The sequence below is a fragment of the Xenopus tropicalis genome, chromosome 4 (genome assembly GCF_000004195.4).
Source record: "Xenopus tropicalis strain Nigerian chromosome 4, UCB_Xtro_10.0, whole genome shotgun sequence".
Classification (NCBI taxonomy): domain Eukaryota; kingdom Metazoa; phylum Chordata; class Amphibia; order Anura; family Pipidae; genus Xenopus; species Xenopus tropicalis.
The window spans coordinates 2,585,299-2,608,930 of NC_030680.2; the positions used below are offsets into that span (position 1 = coordinate 2,585,299).

At 46.8% G+C, this 23,632-nt stretch overlaps 1 protein-coding gene across 2 annotated transcripts in view; it reads left to right on the forward strand.

Moving 5' to 3' along the window:
- Positions 1–1,256: 1,256 nt before the first annotated feature.
- The window catches only part of sox6 (SRY-box 6), a 327,769-nt gene continuing 305,393 nt past the window's right edge, over positions 1,257–23,632 (forward strand). The window contains exon 1 of one of the 2 annotated variants that reach the window (XM_031899826.1): positions 1,257–1,738. The gene's annotated coding sequence lies outside the window, so the exon portion shown is untranslated. The remainder of the gene's footprint in view (positions 1,739–23,632) is intronic. The other variant, XM_031899825.1, reaches the window with a different exon arrangement.

The following is a 23,632-nucleotide window of genomic DNA, read 5'->3' on the forward strand; positions in this document are numbered from 1 at the left end:
CTGTGACACCGGTTCCGTTACACTATTCGGTTCTGTGACACCGGTTCCGTTACACTATTCGGTTCTGTGACACCGGTTCCGTTACACTATACGGTTCTGTGACACCGGTTCCGTTACACTATATGGTTCCATTACACTATATGGTTCTGTGACACCGGTTCCGTTACACTATATGGTTCTGTGACACCGGTTCCGTTACACTATATGGTTCCATTACACTATATGGTTCCGTTACACTATACGGTTCTGTGACACCGGTTCCGTTACACTATACGGTTCTGTGACACCGGTTCTTCCTGTTACACTATTCGGTTCTGTGACACCGGTTCCGTTACACTATTCGGTTCTGTGACACCGGTTCCGTTACACTATACGGTTCTGTGACACCGGTTCCGTTACACTATACGGTTCTGTGACACCGGTTCCGTTACACTATATGGTACCATTACACTATTCGGTTCTGTGACACCGGTTCCGTTACACTATACGGTTCTGTGACACCGGTTCCGTTACACTATTCGGTTCTGTGACACCGGTTCCGTTACACTATACGGTTCTGTGACACCGGTTCTGTTAAGCTTTATGGTTCCGTTCGGTTTCAGTGACACTATACGGTTCTGCTGTGTGTGGGGTCCATGTCGGGCGGTGGGACCGGTACCGGCCGCTCAGTGAGACCCCGGGGGCTGAGCCAGGAGTTGGCCGGACCCTCCCGTTAGTAGTGATTCCCGCTGGGGGGGCTGTATCCCCCCCCCACTCTCCGCTTTGCCCCGTCTCCCCCGTTTCTTTGCTTCCAAACTCCCCGGCGCCCCTCTCCCCGGGGTGGTCCCCTGGCTCCTCCCTCTCCCCCCCCCCCGGTGTGACGCTGCAGGCTGGGAATTGCTGGGGCTGGTTGGGAGATAGCGACCCCCCCACACTGACTGTGAGCCCCCCAGTAAGGGTCCCTGCAGTCTCCCGGGATTGTGGCATCTGGATCTGGGGGGGGGGGAGAGAGGAGCAGGTAACTTTCGGGGGGTCCCTGTTACCCCCATACTGACTGCTGGGGGGCTGTTCGGGACTGACAGCCACATGTTCCAATTCCCGGACTAATCCCAACCCCCATGGAAAGGGTTAACATCTTCCCAGTGAGAAGCTTCTGGATTAACCCTTTGCGGCATCACAGGAGTTAAAGTGCCCCAGAATGCCGCTACTGTGCAAGGTGTCTGTATAGAAAGGGTTAACCTGAGAAGGAGGGGGGGGGGCAGGAATAATAATATCAGACACGTGTCTGTGCCTCCCGGCACCTCAGGGGTTAATAAGCCTCCCTGACACCTGTAGCTGCACCCCCACCCCCCCTGGTCAGGTAGCTGCCCCCCTGCCTGGGCTCTGGGGGTTCCCTCCCACCTGTTGGGGTGTAGCTGGCACCCCCTAATCCCGCTGTGCCCCCCCAGGCAGGAGCAGCAGTTCCCTTTCCCACCCCAGAGGGGGGCAGCAGTGAGTCCCACTCCCTTATCTTCCCAGGCAGCAGGGGGGGGAAAGTTCTGCCGAAAACTTCCCGGCTCCTCTCACAGCCCCAGCAGCTCTCTTCCCAGTGAGATGGGGGCCTGACTGCACCCCTGCCTGACTGCACCCCTGGAATGTTTAACCCTTAATCTGCTCCTCATCCCAACGCCTGGGGGGGGGCCCCGCACTGCCACCCTGAGAATCCCCCGACACTCGGACAGCAGGGCCCGAATCCCTCCGGCTTGTGGCTCAGCGCACAGTAAGTCTCTTCTCTTTAACCCTTCCAGCTCTGTAGCCCCCCGGCCCTGGCACCGCTGCCCACCCCCGGGCGCTGCCGCCCTGCCCCATTGCTTTCCCTCTGACTGTCAGCGGCGGCGGCGGCTCCCATAGGCGCAGTGTATAGTGGTAAGGAGCGCCTCATTTATTTACTGGCGTATTGCCTCTCAATGTGATCATTAGTGTGTATATATATATATACTGTATGTGTGTGTATCTGTATATACTGTATGTGTGTGTATATATATACTGTATGTGTGTGTATCTGTATATACTGTATGTGTGTGTATATACTGTATGTGTGTGTATCTGTATATACTGTATGTGTGTGTATATACTGTATGTGTGTGTATCTGTATATACTGTATGTGTGTGTATATACTGTATGTGTGTGTATATACTGTATGTGGTGTATATACTGTATTGTGTGTATCTGTATATACTGGTATGTGTGTGTATAATATATTACTGTATGTGTGTGTATCTGTATATACTGTATGTGTGTGTATATACTGTATGTGTGTGTATCTGTATATACTGTATGTGTGTGTATATACTGTATGTTGGTATAATTATACTGTATGTGTGTGTATCTGTATATACTGTATGTGTGTGTATATACTGTATGTGTGTGTATCTGTATATACTGTATGTGTGTGTATATACTGTATGTGTGTGTATATATATACTGTATGTGTGTGTATCTGTATATACTGTATGTGTGTGTATATACTGTATGTGTGTGTATCTGTATATACTGTATGTGTGTGTATATACTGTATGTGTGTGTATCTGTATATACTGTATGTGTGTGTTATATTACTGTATGTGTGTGTATCTGTATATACTGTATGTGTGTGTATATTACTGTATGTGTGTGTATATACTGTATGTGTGTGTATATATATACTGTATGTGTGTGTATCTGTATATACTGTATGTGTGTGTATCTGTATATACTGTATGTGTGTGTATCTGTATATACTGTATGTGTGTGTATATATATACTGTATGTGTGTGTATCTGTATATACTGTATGTGTGTGTATCTGTATATACTGTATGTGTGTGTATATATATACTGTATGTGTGTGTATCTGTATATACTGTATGTGTGTGTATCTGTATATACTGTATGTGTGTGTATATATATACTGTATGTGTGTGTATCTGTATATACTGTATGTGTGTGTATATATATACTGTATGTGTGTGTATCTGTATATACTGTATGTGTGTGTATCTGTATATACTGTATGTGTGTGTATATATATACTGTATGTGTGTGTATATACTGTATGTGTGTGTGTATATATATATATACTGTATATAAGTAACGTCCCTCTGTCCCTCTGCTCCCATAATAACTATCATAGGATCAGTGGGGTGTCTGTGCATCCCTATGGGGTATATACTGTATATATATAATATCATTGTGTCTGTAATAATCTGATTATTTCTGCCATTTCTCGCTCGGTAGAAATATCCGTGTTGTTTTTCCTTCGGCGTTGAGCCCCCGTTTGCCGTCCGACAATTATTCCCCCCCCCACCCCCCTGTGTAATTCCTAAGGAGATCAGTAATAGGCACTAAATTGTCATTACAGACGGGGTGCTATAGTGTCGCAATAATGAGCCCCCGGCGCCCCCCCGAGTCGGCCCAAATGTTACCCTAATTGCCATTGAGGCCGGGGCCTTCTCCCGCACTGGGTGCCCCCCCCGGAACGCTGCCGTATGGGAACATCTGCTGTACAACAAGGTGTCACCGGGCTGGAATATTAGGGGGCATTTGCCTAAACAAATACCCCCTACACAGGGGGGGGGGATCAGATAAAGCAATTCCCCGCATTCCCCTCATTGCTTGGAAACTATGTGGGTATTTGGGGGGGGGGGGAGCTTTTATATAGAGGGGCATTTAAATAGGAGCCCCCCCAGACACACACACACGTCGGTTTCGGAGACTGCCGTTTCCTTTTTGTTTTATGTGAGGGGCAAAATGTATCCCCCCCCCCACACAAGGGGTTATTAATGTAGAATTTATCTGTGTATTTGGTGGGGGGGGGGGGGGGTTGTGACAGACGCGGCCGTGCGTTTATTGTGCAATAAGTTGCTCGGAGATGCGCCGACACCGTCGCACGTTGTATCCAGGAAATCTATCACTTGGGGGTGCCGAATCCTTACTGTATAGTCCGTTATTTCTTGCTAATAACCCTATGGGCATTTAGGGAGCGTTGGGGGCCCCCGGATTGGAGCCCTGATTGCTGATATTCAGTTGTTTGAGGACAATGGGGAAGGTGGCGCTGGGCAGATAGGGGGGTGTTGTGTCTGGGTGTCAGGGCGCCGAGTGTGAGCGAGTGTGCGAGGGTTTGTGGCCTGGGGGCGGCAGATTAACCCTCCACTCGGGGTGTTTCCTTCAGTGCAGACAGTTAGAGCTTTGCAGCAGATAAAAGCAAAATGTATCCTGTCCTGCCCCGATAAGGCTTTAATTGGCACTATCAGAACCGCCCATGGCCCAATAAAGTCTCCGGCGCCGCTGGAACGACGGAATATTCCCCAAATCTTCCCTGTCCCCCCCCTACGTATCCTCTATTTAATTATATTATATGGGAACGGGAGCTGTTATACAGAATGCCCGGGACCTGGGGGTTTACGGAATAGGGATCTTTCCGTCATTTGGATTTTCATACTATAGGTATAGGAGCCATTATCCAGAATGCCCGGGACCTGGGGGTTTACGGATAAGGGATCTTCCGTCATTTGGATTTTCATACTATAGGTATAGGAGCCATTATCCAGAATGCCCGGGACCTGGGGGTTTACGGATAAGGGATCTTTCCGTCATTTGGATTTTCATACTACAGATATAGCACCCGTTATCCAGAATGTTTAGGACCAAGGGTATTCCGGATAAGGGGTCTTTCCGTAATTTGGATCTCCATACCTTAAGTCTACTCAAAAATCAATAAAACATTAATTAACCCCAATAGGATTGTTTTGTATCCAGTAAGGATTTATTATATCTTAGTTGGGATCAAATACAAAGCACCGCTCTATTTTTATAGAGAAAAAGAAAATCCATTTTATAATCTGAATTATTTGATTAAAATGGAGCCTATGGGAGACGGGCTTTCCATAATTCGGAGCTTGCTTGGATAACGGGTTTCCGGATAAGGGATCCCATACCTGTACTGAAAAAAAAAGATCATTAAACCCAATAGGATCATTTTGCCTTCAATATGGATTCATTGTATCTTAGTTGTACAGAGAAATCATTTTTACAAATGGGAATTATTTGCGGATAATGGAGTCTATGGGTGATGGCCTTTCTGCAGTTTGGAGCTTTGTGGATAACGGGTTTCCGGATAAGGGATCCCATACCTGTAAAAAAAAAAAAATCACTAAACCCAATAGGATCGTTTTGCCTTCAATATGGATTCATTGTATCTTAGTTGTACAGAGACAAAGGGAAATTGTTTTATAAAAATGGGAATGATTTTCTAATAATGGAGTCTATGGAAGCAATTCAGAGCTTTGTGGATAACGGATCCCTGTATTCGTATATTTAGATATTTAATTTTTTTTTCTCTGCCGTCGATTTTTATTTATCCGCAAAGTCTCCCAAAAGAAACCTCAGCAGGTCATGAGTCAGTTCTTTATTCCCCAGATATATCTATATATCTATGTGTATATATCTATATATCTATGTGTATATATCTATATATCTATGTGTATATATTTATATATCTATGTGTATATATCTAGGTGTATATATCTATATATATATATGTGTATCTGTGTATGTGTATATATCTATATATCTATGTGTATATATCTATATATCTATGTGTATATATCTATATATCTATGTGTATATATCTAGGTGTATATATCTATATATATGTGTATCTATGTGTATGTGTATATATCTATGTGTCTATGTGTACATATCTATATATCTATGTGTATATATGTGTCTATGTGTATGTGTATGTATGTGTGTATATATCTATGTTTATATGTGTATATATCTATGTGTATATATCTATATATCTATGTGTCTGTGTGTATGTGTGCCGGTCCCCCCTCCCCGCGGCAGGAGGGCTGTGCTGGGGCCCCGTGCTATCTATATATCTAGGTGTATTTATCTATATATCTATGTGTATATATCTATATATCTAGGTGTATTTATCTATATATCTATGTGTATGTATCTATATATCTAGGTGTATTTATCTATATATCTATGTGTATATATCTATATATCTAGGTGTATTTATTTATATATCTATGTGTATATATCTATATATCTAGGTGTATTTATCTAAATATCTAGGTGTATATATCTATATATCTAGGTGTATATATCTATGTGTATATATCTGTATATCTATGTGTATATATCTATGTGTGTATGTGTATATATCTGTATATCTATGTGTATATGTGTATATATCTATGTGTATCTATGTGTGTATGTGTATATATCTATATATCTATGTGTATATGTGTATATATCTATGTGTATCTATGTGTGTATGTGCCGGTCCCCCCCCCGGGCAGGAGGGCAGTGCTGGGGCCCCGTGCAGCTCCCTATAATACATTCTTGTGCGCAGCGGGACAGGGTGTCTGTAAAACAATCCCCTGGCCGCCCTGTGTTGGCTGAAGCCGATCTCTTAATGGCATTTTGTTTTGAACAGTTGCTGATCTTAAAGTTCCCTCATAAGGCAAGGTGGCACTTGGTCTGAAAGGAAGGTCCGAAATGGCACATTTATAATTAGACAGCAAAGTCAGCACGTTGTATGTATCGCTATACTGGGATGTGCCCCCCCCCCCCGGCTCAATAGCCCGTTCCTTCCGCTCCCACCCGGGGGCATCGGCACAATTGCCTTTGTCTTATACGGGGATTTGCAGCAAGAATTCCAGCTGAAATATTCAGTAAAGTGGAATAGATTTGGGGAGAAATTCAATTAGTTTTAACAGGACGTAATGCGGCTGTATCCTGGGAACTGAACTGAAAGCAAAAGGGTAATCTGTTTGCTCTGGTACAGTGCAGCACTCCTGCCCTGCTTTATGGCTGAGATTCTAGCTATCTGTATAACAGAGCATTCTGTCACAGTGGCACAGATCCTATCTGATCCCCCCATTGTAAGCAGCAGTCCTGCCCTGCTTTATGGCTGAGATTCTAGCTATCTGTATAACAGAGCATTCTGTCACAGTGGCACAGATCCTATCTGATCCCCCCCCCATTGTAAGCAGCAGTCCTGCCCTGCTTTATGGCTGAGATTCTAGCTATCTGTATAACAGAGCATTCTGTCACAGTGGCACAGATCCTATCTGATCCCCCCATTGTAAGCAGCACTCCTGCCCTGCTTTATGGCTGAGATTCTAGCTATCTGTATAACAGAGCATTCTGTCACAGTGGCACAGATCCTATCTGATCCCCCCATTGTAAGCAGCAGTCCTGCCCTGCTTTATGGCTGAGATTCTAGCTATCTGTATAACAGAGCATTCTGTCACAGTGGCACAGATCCTATCTGATCCCCCCATTGTAAGCAGCAGTCCTGCCCTGCTTTATGGCTGAGATTCTAGCTATCTGTATAACAGAGCATTCTGTCACAGTGGCACAGATCCTATCTGATCCCCCCATTGTAAGCAGCAGTCCTGCCCTGCTTTATGGCTGAGATTCTAGCTATCTGTATAACAGAGCATTCTGTCACAGTGGCACAGATCCTATCTGATCCCCCCCCATTGTAAGCAGCAGTCCTGCCCTGCTTTATGGCTGAGATTCTAGCTATCTGTATAACAGAGCATTCTGTCACAGTGGCACAGATCCTATCTGATCCCCCCATTGTAAGCAGCAGTCCTGCCCTGCTTTATGGCTGAGATTCTAGCTATCTGTATAACAGAGCATTCTGTCACAGTGGCACAGATCCTATCTGATCCCCCCATTGTAAGCAGCAGTCCTGCCCTGCTTTATGGCTGAGATTCTAGCTATCTGTATAACAGAGCATTCTGTCACAGTGGCACAGATCCTATCTGATCCCCCCATTGTAAGCAGCAGTCCTGCCCTGCTTTATGGCTGAGATTCTAGCTATCTGTATAACAGAGCATTCTGTCACAGTGGCACAGATCCTATCTGATCCCCCCATTGTAAGCAGCAGTCCTGCCCTGCTTTATGGCTGAGATTCTAGCTATCTGTATAACAGAGCATTCTGTCACAGTGGCACAGATCCTGGCCAGAACTATTTTGGAATGTATAACAAATATAAATCGGGATATTATGGGATAATGATATCCATTTATGATGCCCACTGTCGGAGTGTCGGTACAACGCCGCCTTCGTGCCCCCCCGCTCTCGAGTAGAAGTGCATTTGCCCCCCATTGTAAGCAGCAGTCCTGCCCTGCTTTATGGCTAAAATTCTAGCTATCTGTATAACAGAGCATTCTGTCTCAGGGGTCAGGAACCCATTGTTTCTATCACTGGGATATTGTTGCTGTTAGGGGGAATAATTAGCAGGGAATGTGAGAGAAGAAAGCTTAGTGCAGCAAACAAAACAAAACCACTGCAATTTCCAGCCGTATTTGTATTTAGTAAGCGCTAATTTGAAGTGGCTAAAACCAGAAACAGAAATATATTTTAAAAGAGAACAATAGTTTGAGACATTGTGGAATAACAGAGCGGCGAGTCCCACGTTCCCCAGCTGCAGGCATAATGGCGGGTATTTGTGATAGGAGTTCAAGGAAAATTGTCATGCAATCAGATTGTCAGCAACCAGGCCTTACGTATTGCTTAATGCTGAGGGGGGGGGGGGGTGGGGGAACAGCCAAAGCTCTGCCCTCCGGCACTTCTATATAACAGATCCCATCACCCTGGGGACCACACTTCCGGATAGAGCTGGGGGGGGGGGCATGGCATTCGGCACAATGAACTCCGCGTTATAATAGGGAAGCGTCAGCTCTTCCTCCCATGGAAATACTTCAAGCTCAGTGGGTCGTTAACCCAAGCTAATGCCGACGACTGAAGGGTTAATCACTATAGCAGGAGGGGGAGATGGGGCCTTCGGAATAATTCAAAATTATATATATTGTTTTTTTAATTTTTGACATGAAGCCGGTCAATAATAACAATAGTGTGTGTATATATTTATCTGTGTATATATATATATATATATATATATATATTTATGTATGTTTGTGTATATATATATATATATATCTGTGTATTTATGTGTATATATATATTTTGTTCTATTAGTGGGGGGAAACAGCAGTAACAGGTGTGCGTGCCTGGCAGTCCGACAGGCAAGGAGCAATGCGTGTCAAACTAATCCATTGTATATTTCGGAGGGGTAAGAAAGGCATCGCACTCAGGCGCAGCTGTTAACCCTTGGCGGAGAGGGCGGAAGGCAGATCCCCCCCCCCCGGCACATTCATGTAGATCGTGCCCAATACTCACATTTACATCTCTACATATCTCATTGAAAGGGTTATTCTCTTGTATCTGTATGTAACATATATGTGTAATATAGAAACCTTTATATATATATATATATATATATATATATATACACAATAATAATAATAATATATCAGTCTGGGTATCTGCCCCAATCCCTGTGTAAAGTGAATATTTAGTATTTTCGGCCTACGCCGCTCTCCCACCGACGGGAGAGAAATTCCTCGGCTCTCGTTCCGTTTTCCCATAATGGATTCCCTTCCGCGCACTTAACGTTAATAATGATTGGCAGCACAAAGCGGCAGGTTAATTGCCCCCCCCTCGTCTAGATGTAATTGACCCTTGTCTGCGCCCCTCGGTGGTGGGGGAAGTAGATTGTAAGCTCCTCGGGGAGAGATGAAACGAGCTCAGTGTTGCCAGATGTGTCGGAGCTATCATTTCTGTAATAGAGGGAACTGTGTGTGGGGGCTCGGTTAACCCTTGGGGGGATGTATATATAGCTGGGGGACATTGCGCATGATTTTCCCCTGATCCCTGGCATTGCCTTGGCACTGAGACTGGCACAACAAGGGGGGCACCCGGATAAATGAGAGAACAAGAGACATCTCCCATTCACTTGTGTCTAATTCTGCGATGGCTCCGGGCCCTTCAGAAAATGTTATTGTCGGGGCCCCTCTTTTCTATTACGGGCTTTGGGGAAAGGGACATTTTTATCCATATTTATATCATATTTATATCATATTTGGGCAGCGTCAGGGATCATATAAACGTGGGACTGGGCTGACAGGATACAGGGGGGCACCCACATTGCACTGTGTCTGTCACCAGCAGGGTGTCGGGGTCTAGAACAGACTCCAGTGAGCGACTATAGATTCTGATACCTATCCCATAACTACCAGTATATATATATTCATGTAGCTATGGGACCTGTTATGCAGAATGCTTGGGCCCTGGAGTTTTCTGGATAAGGGGTATTTTCGTAATTTGGATCTCCATACCTTAAATCTACTAAAAAATAATTTTAACTAATTTAACTAATATTAAATAAACTCTCTCTGTTTTATTATTACAGAGAAAAGGGAATCATTTAATCATTAAATAAACCCAATAGGGCTGTTCTGCCCCCAATAAGGGGTAATTATATCTTAGTTGGGATCAAGTACAGGTACTGTTTTATTATTACAGAGAAAAGGGAATCATTTAACCATTAAATAAACCCAATAGGGCTGTTCTGCCCCAATAAGGGGTAATTATATCTTAGTTGGGATCAAGTACAGGTACTGTTTTATTATTACAGAGAAAAGGGAATAATTTAACCATGAAATAAACCCAATAGGGCTGTTCTGCCCCAATAAGGGGTAATTATATCTTAGTTGGGATCAAGTACAGGTACTGTTTTATTATTACAGAGAAAAGGGAATCATTTAACCATTAAATAAACCCAATAGGGCTGTTCTGCCCCCAATAAGGGGTAATTATATCTTAGTTGGGATCAAGTACAGGTACTGTTTTATTATTACAGAGAAAAGGGAATCATTTAACCATGAAATAAACCCAATAGGACTGTTCTGCCCCCAATAAGGGGTAATTATATCTTAGTTGGGATCAAGTACAGGTACTGTTTTATTATTACAGAGAAAAGGGAATCATTTAACCATGAAATAAACCCAATAGGGCTGTTCTGCCCCAATAAGGGGTAATTATATCTTAGTTGGGATCAAGTACAGGTACTGTTTTATAACAGTAAAAAAAGGAAATGATTTTTAAAAATTAAAAACATTTGCTCATCATAATGGAGTCAATGAGAGATGGCCATAATTAAGAACTTTGTGGATAACGGGTTATTGGGTTTCTGGATAACAGATCCCATACACACACACACATATATATGTATATATATATGTGTATATATATATATATATATATATATGTATATATAATATATGATAAAAATAATTTATTAAAAATTAAATACAATGTATTCGGATAGGAGATACAGTGTATTTATTGGTAGATAATGGCACAGATACAAAACAAAAGTGATAGATACAGATAGAAAAATAGATCAAATATATAGAAAATTTTAGAAAGAAAAGTAAAGTATAATTATAAATACAGATAGAAAAATAAAGTATATAATTATAGATACAGATAGAAACATATATACAATATATAGGTTATTAGAGATACAGATAGAAACATAGATACAGTACAGGTATCTATAATCCAGAATGCTCAGGACCTGGGGTTTTTCCGGATAAGGGATCTTTCCTGTAATTTGGATCTCCATACCATAAATCTGCTAAAAATCATTTACAAATTAAATAAAATAGGATTATGGCCTGCCTCCCATAAGGATTAATTATATCTTAGATGGGATCAAGTACAAGGGGCTGTTTACTAATTACAAAGAAAAAGGAAATCATTTTCAAAAATTAGAATTATTTGCTTATAATGGAGTCTATGGGGGGATGGCCTCTCCGTAATTTGGAACTTTCTGGATAACAGGTTTCCGGATAATGGATCCCATACCTGTATATAGATATTAGAGATACAGATAGAAACATAGATTCTGTATATAGATAGAGATAGAAACATAGATACAGTAAATAGATAACTATAGATAGAAACAGATACAATATATATATAATTATAGATACAGACAGTTGGAAAGATCTAGATAAATACACATGGACTTACAGCTGGGAACAGGGATACAGATAGACACGTAGGAATCTGTGCTTATAGGTATATACACATGCATTGTAGGTGAATATAGATACAGACATAGTAGAAATAGATAGAAATTCTGTTTATTATATACAGTGTATATTTGGGGAGTCAACCAAATGCTGAATCACTAAACAGAACCAAATCTGACCCATAATTTGCTCATAATTTCCTTTAAAGCTGAACTGGCAAAACAGCAGCCTCTGTATCAGAGTATTATGGGCTGTCATATTGGGGCTGCGGTTCTGCTGAACTCTGGGGGGGATAGGAACCTGTTGGGCTCAGTGGTTCTTTGTGGCTGGGAATATGGAGGGAGGGAAGCAGCGGAGGGGCAGATGGACTGGGGCAGATATAGGGCAGGCGACTGCAGCCGGGGGGCAGGGAGTACATAAAGCCCCATACAGAGGGGATCCCGGGTACAATATACAGGGATGGAGTTATACAGAGGGGATCCCGGGTACAATATACAGGGATGGAGTTATACAGAGGGGATCCCGGGTACAATATACAGGGATGGAGTTATACAGAGGGGATCCCGGGTACAATATACAGGGATGGAGTTATACAGAGGGGATCCCGGGTACAATATACGGGGCTGGGGGCTCACTGACGGGGCTGGGGGCTCACTGATGGGACTGGGGGCTCACTGACGGGACTGGGGGCTCACTGACGGGACTGGGGGCTCACTGACGGGACTGGGGGCTCACTGATGGGGTTAGGGCTCACTGATGGGGTTAGGGCTCACTGATGGGGTTGATGGAGCTGGGGGCTCACTGATGGGGTTGATGGAGCTGGGGGCTCACTGATGGGGTTGGGGGCTCACTGATGGGGTTGATGGAGCTGGGGGCTCACTGACGGGACTGGGGGCTCACTGATGGGGTTAGGGCTCACTGATGGGGTTGATGGAGCTGGGGGCTCACTGATGGGGTTGATGGAGCTGGGGGCTCACTGATGGGGTTGATGGAGCTGGGGGCTCACTGATGGGGTTGGGGGCTCACTGATGGGGTTGATGGAGCTGGGGGCTCACTGATGGGGTTGGGGGCTCACTGATGGGGTTGGGGGCTCACTGATGGGGTTGATGGAGCTGGGGGCTCACTGATGGGGTTGGGGGCTCACTGATGGGGTTGGGGCTCACTGATGGGGTTGATGGAGCTGGGGGCTCACTGATGGGGTTGGGGGCTCACTGATGGGGTTGATGGAGCTGGGGGCTCACTGATGGGGTTGATGGAGCTGGGGGCTCACTGATTGGGCTGGGGGTTCACTGATGGGGTTGGGGGCTCACTGATGGGGTTGATGGAGCTGGGGGCTCACTGATGGGGTTGATGGAGCTGGGGGCTCACTGATTGGGCTGGGGGTTCACTGATGGGGTTGGGGGCTCATTTATGAGGCTGGGGGCTCACTGATGGAGCTGGGGGCTCACTGATGGAGCTGGGGGCTCACTGATGGGCTCCCCTTTTGATTAGAGACACGAGTGACAGGCCAGGTAATGCTGGGAGACAAGTGACAGGCGATGTGACAGTCGCACAGAGACAGGCGCTGGTGCCCTGTGGGCATTCCTGCCGGTCACTTTCAGGCTGTCAAGCCCCGAGAGCCCCCGTCTCCCCCCCGCGGGAGTCAGATGTGCGCACTTTGCAGAATGGTACGGCCCTTACCAATTCCCTTTCAGCTGTTCTCAAATCTCTTTTATTCCAATCACAAATTGTCTTATTTGGAATCTCTATTATTAGCCGGTGGCCGCGCTGGTGGCAGCTCAGCTGAAGGGTTTATTGCCCTTGTATAAGTTTATTGCGCGTTCCTGGAAGTGGCTTATAATAGAAAAAAAATCGCCAACAATTTCTCGCCTCAGGGCCTTAGTGACTGCCTGGTAAAACTATTAGCTCTCGTTAATAAAAGCCGCGCGCTGTCTGGGGCTCGTCTCGCCGCTCTCATGTTTGTGACTGTCACTCGGGGAAACGGGGGGCAATTAAACCATAAAGAACCCCATCTCTATCCAGTACTTTATTTCGAAGTTTATTCTATTTGCTTACCCTTTACAATTGGCACATATATACAGAGTATTAAAAATGATTCCCTTTTCTCTGTAATAATAAAACAGTACCTGTACTTGATCCCAACTAAGATATAATTACCCCTTATTGGGGCAGAACAGCCCTATTGGGTTTATTTCATGGTTAAATGATTCCCTTTTCTCTGTAATAATAAAACAGTACCTGTACTTGATCCCAACTAAGATATAATTACCCCTTATTGGGGCAGAACAGCCCTATTGGGTTTATTTAATGGTTAAATGATTCCCTTTTCTCTGTAATAATAAAACAGTACCTGTACTTGATCCCAACTAAGATATAATTACCCCTTATTGGGGCAGAACAGCCCTATTGGGTTTATTTAATGGTTAAATGATTCCCTTTTCTCTGTAATAATAAAACAGTACCTGTACTTGATCCCAACTAAGATATAATTACCCCTTATTGGGGCAGAACAGCCCTATTGGGTTTATTTAATGGTTAAATGATTCCCTTTTCTCTGTAATAATAAAACAGTACCTGTACTTGATCCCAACTAAGATATAATTACCCCTTATTGGGGGCAGAACAGCCCTATTGGGTTTATTTAATGGTTAAATGATTCCCTTTTCTCTGTAATAATAAAACAGTACCTGTACTTGATCCCAACTAAGATATAATTACCCCTTATTGGGGCAGAACAGCCCTATTGGGTTTATTTAATGGTTAAATGATTCCCTTTTTCTCTGTAATAATAAAACAGTACCTGTACTTGATCCCAACTAAGATATAATTACCCCTTATTGGGGCAGAACAGCCCTATTGGGTTTATTTCATGGTTAAATGATTCCCTTTTCTCTGTAATAATAAAACAGTACCTGTACTTGATCCCAACTAAGATATAATTACCCCTTATTGGGGGTAGAACTGCCCTATTGGGTTTATTTAATGGTTAAATGATTCCCTTTTCTCTGTAATAATAAAACAGTACCTGTACTTGATCCCAACTAAGATATAATTACCCCTTATTGGGGCAGAACAGCCCTATTGGGTTTATTTAATGGTTAAATGATTCCCTTTTTCTCTGTAATAATAAAACAGTACCTGTACTTGATCCCAACTAAGATATAATTACCCCTTATTGGGGGCAGAACAGCCCTATTGGGTTTATTTAATGGTTAAATGATTCCCTTTTCTCTGTAATAATAAAACAGTACCTGTACTTGATCCCAACTAAGATATAATTACCCCTTATTGGGGCAGAACAGCCCTATTGGGTTTCTTCAATATTTAAATGACATTTAACAGACTTAAGTTATGGAGATCCAAATTACAGAAAGATCCCTTATCTGGAAAACCCCAGGTCCCAAGCATTCTGGATAACAGGTCCCATACCTGTATCTCTAAAAATATAAATAATGAAGAGCAGTTGAAAAGTTGCTTAGGATTGGCCTTTCTATAACATACGAATACCCCTTTAAGGTATGGAAATCCAAATCATGGAAAGACCCCTTATCTGGAAAACCTGTATATATAATACAATGGGAGTCGGCAGTCCCTGTCACGCTCAGAGGCAGCAGGATATACAGTAAATCGCAGTGGGACCCGGGATTAGAGTGTATATATATATATATATGTGACAGTCCCAAGTGGAGCAAAATGCATCGATGTCTATGGCAGTTTGATGTTGTTGGAATAAAACTTTTCTTTTCTTGCCAATACTGTAAGTGATTTTGTAGCCAATTTCTTATTTTATATATATAATATAAGCAGAAGCTGCCACCACAGCTGGGGTATTTCCCACCCTGTGCAGCACCCCCTGATGGTAATGATGGTATTGTAGCAGCAGTCCTGCCCTGCTTTATGGCTGAGATTCTAGCTATCTGTATAACAGAGCATTCTGTCACAGTGCACAGATCCTATCTGATCCCCCCATTGTAAGCAGCAGTCCTGCCCTGCTTTATGGCTGAGATTCTAGCTATCTGTATAACAGAGCATTCTGTCACAGTGGCACAGATCCTATCCCCCCCATTGTAAGCAGCAGTCCTGCCCTGCTTATGGCCTGAGATTCTAGCTATCTGTATAACAGAGCATTCTGTCCACAGTGGCACAGATCCTATCTTGATCCCCCCATTGTAAGCAGCAGTCCTGCCCTGCTTTATGGCTGAGATTCTAGCTATCTGTATAACAGAGCATTCTGTCACAGTGGCACAGATCCTATCTGATCCCCCCATTGTAAGCAGCAGTCCTGCCCTGCTTTATGGCTGAGATTCTAGCTATCTGTATAACAGAGCATTCTGTCACAGTGGCACAGATCCTATCTGATCCCCCCCATTGTAAGCAGCAGTCCTGCCCTGCTTTATGGCTTGAGATTCTAGCTATCTGTATAACAGAGCATTCTGTCACAGTGGCACAGATCCTATCTGATCCCCCCATTGTAAGCAGCAGTCCTGCCCTGCTTTATGGCTGAGATTCTAGCTATCTGTATAACAGAGCATTCTGTCACAGTGGCACAGATCCTATCTGATCCCCCCCATTGTAAGCAGCAGTCCTGCCCTGCTTTATGGCTGAGATTCTAGCTATCTGTATAACAGAGCATTCTGTCACAGTGGCACAGATCCTATCTGATCCCCCCATTGTAAGCAGCAGTCCTGCCCTGCTTTATGGCTGAGATTCTAGCTATCTGTATAACAGAGCATTCTGTCACAGTGGCACAGATCCTATCTGATCCCCCCATTGTAAGCAGCAGTCCTGCCCTGCTTTATGGCTGAGATTCTAGCTATCTGTATAACAGAGCATTCTGTCACAGTGGCACAGATCCTGGCCAGAACTATTTTGGAATGTATAACAAATATAAATCGGGATATTATGGGATAATGATATCCATTTATGATGCCCACTGTCGGAGTGTCGGTACAACGCCGCCTTCGTGCCCCCCCGCTCTCGAGTAGAAGTGCATTTGCCTCGTGTTGTGCTTTTACTCCTCGCTGTTGGCGCAGTTGCTGCTTTATACAAATAAACGCCGGTAATTCGCGCGGCGAGACTCCGAACCAAAGTAACAAAAGGCATCAAAACTGCTCTTTTGTTCTGCCGCTAAACAGGAATTGACTGGAGCTGTCAAAATGTTTTTCCCCAACAACAAAATATATGAATTATTCACAGGCAGTAAACTGTTCTGTGTCTCCTATGGAACACGAGGAGTTTTGCCTGTCGGCGCGCCGGGCGATTCCACTCGCTCACAATCCGTCAGTCAAGCGAGGAGCTCGTGTGAAGTCGGGTTGGTGCGGCCCTGACCTACACACGCGCCGCATTGTACCAATTCAATCCTATTAGATCTGTCTCTCGGCACAATGTAACACTCACTTCCCCGGGGACTGTCTCATTGTGCTGTAAGCAGTCATTAAGTGACAGGCCGTGTCTCTTTCTAATCCTCCCGCTAATAAGTCCCGTGCGTCGGCAGCGAGGGGATTGCGCTACAGACGCTCCGCAAACAGCTGCCGGCACTAGGGATGGGACCCCGAGCCCCCGGGGCAATTGTGTAACTGCAATGGCTACTTACTGTCAGTACTGCTATACAGAGAGGGGAGAGATACTCAGTACTGCTATACAGAGCAGGTGAGATGGGGGTGAGATGAAGCTTTGTGGGCCCAAGAGCTGACAGTCAGGCACTATGCTACACAAGGTGTATATAATATGACAGGAATCTATGTGGGCCCAAGAGCTGACAGTCAGGCACTATGCTACACAAGGTGTATGTAATGTGATAGGAAGCTATGGGGGCCCAAGAGCTTACAGTCACGCCCATGCTACTCAAGGTGTATGTAACGTGCTGTATGGGGGCCCAAGATCTGACAGTCAGGCACTATGCTACACAATGTGTATATAATATGAGGGGAAGCTATGGGGCCCCAAGAGCTGACAGTCAAGCCCCATACTACACAAGGTGTATCTAACGTGCCGGGAAGCTGTGTGGGCCCAAGAGCTCACAATTAGGCCCCATGCTACACAAGGTGTATATAATGCTGTGTGGGCCCAAGAGCTTACAATCATGCCTCATGCTTCACAAGGTGTATATAATATGCCGGGAAGCTATGTGGGCCCAAGAGCTGACAGTCAGGCCCCATGCTACACAAGTTGTATGTAACGTGCCGGGAAGCTATGAGGGCCCAAGAGCTTACAGTCAGGCCCCATGCTACACAAGATGTATATAATGTGATGGGAAGCTATGGGGGCCCAAGAGCTTACAGTCAGGCCCCATGCTACACAAGGTGTATATAATGTGATGGGAAGCTATGGGGGCCCAAGAGCTGACAGTCAGGCCCCATGCTACACAAGGTGTATGTAATGTGATGGGAAGCTATGGGGGCCCAAGATCTGACAGTCAGGCACTATGCTACACAAGGTGTATATAATGTGATGGGAAGCTATGGGGGCCCAAGAGCTGACAGTCAGGCCCCATGCTACACAAGGTGTATATAATGTGATGGGAAGCTATGGGGGCCCAAGAGCTGACAGTCAGGCCCCATGCTACACAAGGTGTATATAATGTGACGGGAAGCTATGTGGGCCCAAGAGCTGACAGTCAGGCCCCATGCTACACAAGGTGTATGTAACGTGCCGGGAAGCTCTGGGGGCCCAAGAGCTGATAGTCTTTAATCTGGGAATGGCTGTTAGTGAGCGCAGTACCAGCCCGGCCCTGGAACCAGCAGGGAATGTGCTCCTGATTTTCTGCCTGTTTCTCATTATCAATAAAGCCTGCCGAGCTGATTGGGCCTCGTTACTCAGATGTTTAGCAACAGGGCACCCAGTGCGCCGGAGAGGAGTCCGAGGCTCCTGAATAATAAAATCCCAATATTTCTCCTGCTGGGTTTGAAGTGAAACACGCTGTCAGCAGGCGCGGGGCTTTGTGCGGCCCATATCAGGCACAGACAGGTACCGGCGCTGATAACAAACAGATAAGTTGCAGGGAAAGTATTTGCAGATGGTCCGTAGCAGCGAGGGAATCAGGGCGTGTGCGGATTCTTCAGCAATTCTTCTATTCAATAACATCGGGTCAACAATCCAGTTATACCCACGAAATACTGCCCCTTAGCCGCCACTGTGCCCCTGCCAGCCACTCACCCCTTAGCTGCCACCGCGCCCCCTGCCAGCCACTCACCCCTTAGCCACCACCGTGCCCCCTGCCAGCCACTCACCCCTTAGCCGCCACCATGCCCCCTGCCAGCCACTCACCCCTTAGCTGCCACCGCGCCCCCTGCCAGCCACTCACCCCTTAGCCACCACCGCGCCCCCTGCCAGCCACTCACCCCTTAGCCACCACTGTGCCCCCTGCCAGCCACTCACCCCTTAGCCACCACTGTGCCCCCTGCCAGCCACTCACCCCTTAGCTGCCACCGTGCCCCCTGCCAGCCACTCACCCCTTAGCTGCCGCCGTGCCCCCTGCCAGCCACTCACCCCTTAGCTGCCGCCGTGCCCCCTGCCAGCCACTCACCCCTTAGCTGCCGCCGTGCCCCCTGCCAGCCACTCACCCCTTAGCCACCACCATGCCCCTGCCAGCCACTCACCCCTTAGCCGCCACCGCGCCCCCTGCCAGCCACTCACCCCTCTTAGCCGCCACCGTGCCCCCTGCCAGCCACTCACCCCTTAGCTGCCACCGTGCCCCCTGCCAGCCACTCACCCCTTAGCTGCCACCGTGCCCCCTGCCAGCCACTCACCCCTTAGCCACCACTGTGCCCCTGCCAGCCACTCACCCCTTAGCCGCCACCGTGCCCCCTGCCAGCCACTCACCCCTTAGCCGCCACCGTGCCCCCTGCCAGCCACTCACCCCTTAGCCGCTACCATGCCCCTGCCAGCCACTCACCCCTTAGCCACCACTGCGCCCCCTGCCAGCCACTCACCCCTTAGCCACCACCGTGCCCCCTGCCAGCCACTCACCCCTTACTCACCACTGCGCCCCCTGCCAGCCACTCACCCCTTAGCCACCACCGTGCCCCCTGCCAGCCACTCACCCCTTAGCCACCACCGCGCCCCTGCCAGCCACTCACCCCTTAGCCACCACCGTGCCCCCTGCCAGCCACTCACCCCTTAGCCACCACCATGCCCACTGCCAGCCACTCACCCTTTAGCCGCCACCATGCCCCCTGCCAGCCACACACCCCATAGCCGCCACCATGCCCACTGCCAGCCACTCACCCCTTAGCCGCCACCGTGCCCCCTGCCAGCCACTCACCCCTTAGCCACCACCGTGCCCCCTGCCAGCCACTCACCCCTTAGCCACCACCGTGCCCCCTGCCAGCCACTCACCCCTTAGCCACCACCATGCCCACTGCCAGCCACACACCCCTTAGCCCTGGGCATTTATCCCAGCACATACTGGCCCCATGGCATTTATCCCGGCACATACTGGCCCCTGGGCATTTATCCCGGCACGTACTGGCCCCTGGGCATTTATCCCGGCACGTACTGGCCCCTGGGCATTTATCCTGCACATACTGGCCCCTGGGCATTTATCCCGGGACATACTGGCCCCTGGGCATTTATCCCGGCACATACTGGCACCTGGGCATTTATCCCGCACATACTGGCCCCTGGGCATTTATCCCGGCACATACTGGCCCCTGGGCATTTATCCCGGCACATACTGGCCCCTGGGCATTTATCCTGCACATACTGGCCCCTGGGCATTTATCCCGGGACATACTGGCCCCTGGGCATTTATCCTGGCACATACTGGCCCCTGGGCATTTATCCCGCACATACTGGCCCCTGGGCATTTATCCCGGCACATACTGGCCCCTGGGCATTTATCCCGGCACATACTGGCCCCTGGGCATTTATCCCGCACATACTGGCCCCTGGGCATTTATCCCGCACATACTGGCCCCTGGGCATTTATCCTGGCACGTACTGGCCCCTGGGCATTTATCCCGGCACATACTGGCACCTTGGCATTTATCCCGGCACATACTGGCACCTGGGCATTTATCCCGCACATACTGGCCCCTGGGCATTTATCCCGGCACATACTGGCCCCTGGGCATTTATCCCGGCACATACTTGCCCCTGGGCATTTATCCCGGCACATACTGGCCCCTGGGCATTTATCCCGGCACATACTGGCCCCTGGGCATTTATCCCGCACATACTGGCCCCTATACGGAGGGGCACCCCCACATGCTATATAAAGTGAAGGTTTCCTGCCTATGATCTCTCGATAGTTATTGTAGTTCAACAAGAGCGGCAGAGAGACTACACTTAAAGGGGAACACGTCCCTTTATAGAACCTTCTGCATATTTAAATACCATACGGCCGTAATTCCCAACCACACAAACCTCCCCCCGCCCCCCCCAAATACCCCCCCCCCCTGTATTACCCATTCTTTTTATTGCGACTCGGCGCTCAGTAATGGGAAATAGCGAAGAAGAAACACAAGTTCTAAGTACCCGGGTCAGATAATCAGACAGAATTCTGCTTTATTTTTCATGATTCGGATAAAGATTTGTGGATGGGAAGATGAGAGACATTTCCATATCAAAGGGGGAATCTTGGAGGCTGCTGGGTAATTAAAATGCAGGGGTTTGGGCCGAGCTGGAACAGTTTCATGTGGAATGTTCTCAACTCCGCGCAGCAAACGGCACCAGGATTCACCTCCTCCACTGTAACCGCCGGCCCAGTATCTACTAATACTGGTACTTACACACTGGGCCGTCTCTGTGTCGCTGTGAGGCCCTAATGGCTCCATAGGGAAAACTACTCATTCCTCAGCCCTAATGAGTCTGTGCCTGGCTATTAGTCTTCTCTCATTCACCTCTCTCCAACTGCAGCAGTCCTGCCCTGCTTTATGGCTGAGATTCTAGCTATCTGTATAACAGAGCATTCTGTCACAGTGGCACAGATCCTATCTGATCCCCCCATTGTAAGCAGCAGTCCTGCCCTGCTTTATGGCTGAGATTCTAGCTATCTGTATAACAGAGCATTCTGTCACAGTGGCACAGATCCTATCTGATCCCCCCATTGTAAGCAGCAGTCCTGCCCTGCTTTATGGCTGGGATTCTAGCTATCTGTATAACAGAGCATTCTGTCACAGTGGCACAGATCCTATCTGATCCCCCCCATTGTAAGCAGCAGTCCTGCCCTGCTTTATGGCTGAGATTCTAGCTATCTGTATAACAGAGCATTCTGTCACAGTGGCACAGATCCTATCTGATCCCCCCATTGTAAGCAGCAGTCCTGCCCTGCTTTATGGCTGAGATTCTAGCTATCTGTATAACAGAGCATTCTGTCACAGTGGCACAGATCCTATCTGATCCCCCCATTGTAAGCAGCAGTCCTGCCCTGCTTTATGGCTGAGATTCTAGCTATCTGTATAACAGAGCATTCTGTCACAGTGGCACAGATCCTATCTGATCCCCTCCCATTGTAAGCAGCAGTCCTGCCCTGCTTTATGGCTGAGATTCTAGCTATCTGTATAACAGAGCATTCTGTCACAGTGGCACAGATCCTATCTGATCCCCTCCCATTGTAAGCAGCAGTCCTGCCCTGCTTTATGGCTGAGATTCTAGCTGTCTGTATAACAGAGCATTCTGTCACAGTGGCACAGATCCTATCTGATCCCCCCCCATTGTAAGCAGCAGTCCTGCCCTGCTTTATGGCTGAGATTCTAGCTGTCTGTATAACAGAGCATTCTGTCACAGTGGCACAGATCCTATCTGATCCCCCCATTGTAAGCAGCAGTCCTGCCCTGCTTTATGGCTGAGATTCTAGCTATCTGTATAACAGAGCATTCTGTCACAGTGGCACAGATCCTATCTGATCCCCCCATTGTAAGCAGCAGTCCTGCCCTGCTTTATGGCTGAGAGTCTAGCTATCTGTATAACAGAGCATTCTGTCACAGTGGCACAGATCCTATCTGATCCCCCCATTGTAAGCAGCAGTCCTGCCCTGCTTTATGGCTGAGATTCTAGCTATCTGTATAACAGAGCATTCTGTCACAGTGGCACAGATCCTATCTGATCCCCCCATTGTAAGCAGCAGTCCTGCCCTGCTTTATGGCTGAGATTCTAGCTATCTGTATAACAGAGCATTCTGTCACAGTGGCACAGATCCTATCTGATCCCCCCCATTGTAAGCAGCAGTCCTGCCCTGCTTTATGGCTGAGATTCTAGCTATCTGTATAACAGAGCATTCTGTCACAGTGGCACAGATCCTATCTGATCCCCCCATTGTAAGCAGCAGTCCTGCCCTGCTTTATGGCTGAGATTCTAACCAGTATGTGCTTAGAGTGCAGTACAAGGGAGCATTATGGGGCAGAATAAAATGCAAAGTCTGGGTTTCTGCATTGTAATGAATGATCCCAATAATTAAACTTTCTTTATAAGTGAAATGTTCAGTAACGTTCCTGTGTATTCTCCCGGCTGTGCCCGGGGCTGGTGTATATTACGAGTATACGGCTCCGCTACGTGTGCGCAAACATCACATCCAAGATTATTCCAATTATTTCTGATTTATTAAGCAAGATATATGTTTGGGGAGCGGAGCTTTTCTTTTGATGTCCTTCACACAGACTCAGTAATGATGCACAATCCAAAACAAAATCATAACGACATCTCCAATAATAATGTGCTGGGTTCCTCTGGGATATTTCCCATAGAGGCTGCTGGATTGTTAGCGAGAGTCATTAGATGGGGAA